Consider the following 1,439-nt stretch of genomic DNA (forward strand, 5'->3'; position numbering starts at 1 on the left):
ACTCTGATTCTTATGGAACCAGAAAAAAACTCAAATAGCAAATACAGTTCTTGGAAATAAAAACAAATCAGGAGGCATCAGATTATAAGATTTCAGGTTATGGCTCAGCGCCTGTGGCTCAAGCGGCTAAGGCTCTAGCCACATACACCTAAGGTGGCGGGTTCGAATCCAGCCCAGACCTGCCAAACAACAATAATAATGGCTGCAACCAAAAAATAGCTGAGTGTTGTGGTGGGTGCCTGTGGTCCCAGCTACTTGGGAGGCTGAGGCAGGAGAGTCTCTTGAGCCCAGGAGTTAGAGGTTGCTGTGAGCAGTGAAGCCATGGCACTCTACCCAGGGGCTCAGCCTGAGGCTCTGTCTCAAAAAAAAAAAAAAGATTTCAGGTTATAATATATGTCTGTACTGATCAAAACAGTATGGCAGGTGTCATCAAACTATGGCCCATGGGCCACATGTGGCCCGCTGAGTGTTTTTGCTGCCACTGCCTGTCCTGCTTAGCAGCCAACCCATCCCGGAGCCCACAGTCTGGCCCTCCAATGGGCTGAGGGACAGTGAACTTGCGCCCTGTTTAGAAAGTTTGAGGACCCCTGCTATAGTATTAGCACAGAAATAGAGGTATAGATTTACGGAATAGAATAGAGAATCTAGAGATGAACCCAGCCACACATCATCATTTGGTCTTTGATAAGGCTAAAAAATTTCATAGTTTATATTAAGGTTAATTATTTTTATTGTAAATCTTTTGGGTTTTGGCAAATGTAAAATAACATGTATTTACCATTATAGTATCAAATAGAATGGTTTCACTATCCAAAAATCTTCTGTTTCACTGATTTACCACTTTCCTCTTCCTTGCCTCATTCCCTCTACCCTCGGAAACCACTAATCTTTTTACTGTTTCCATAGTTTTGGCTTTTCCAAAATGTTATACACATACAGTTGAAATCATACAGTATGTAGCGTTTTCAGATTTCCTTATTTTGGTATTACGCATTTAGGATTGCTTGCTTGCTTGATTTCTTTCTTTCTTTCTTTCTTTCTTTCCAGTTTTTGGCCAGGGCTAGGTTTGAACCTGCCACCTCCGGCATATGGGACCAGCACCCTACTCCTTTGAGCCACAGGTGCCACCCAGGATTGCTCTGTTTCTTTTTGTGACTTGATAGGTCATTTGTTTCTATTGCTGAATAATATTCCATGTATGGATGTACCACAGTTTATTAGTTCATTCATCTATTTTATGATATCTTTGTTCCAAGTTTAGGCAATTGCAGATAAAGCTGCTATAAACATGCACACAATCTTTTTTTTTTTTTCTTTGAGACAGAGTCTCACTATGTTGCCCTTGGTAGAGTGCTATGGCATCACAGCTCACAGCAACCTCAAACTCTTGGGCTTAAGCAATTCTCTTGCCTCAGCCTCCCAAGTAGCTAGGACTACAG

This window comes from Otolemur garnettii, unplaced genomic scaffold (genome assembly GCF_000181295.1).
Source record: "Otolemur garnettii isolate 467f Iridium unplaced genomic scaffold, OtoGar3 scaffold00175, whole genome shotgun sequence".
In the NCBI taxonomy this organism is placed as follows: Eukaryota; Metazoa; Chordata; class Mammalia; order Primates; family Galagidae; genus Otolemur; species Otolemur garnettii.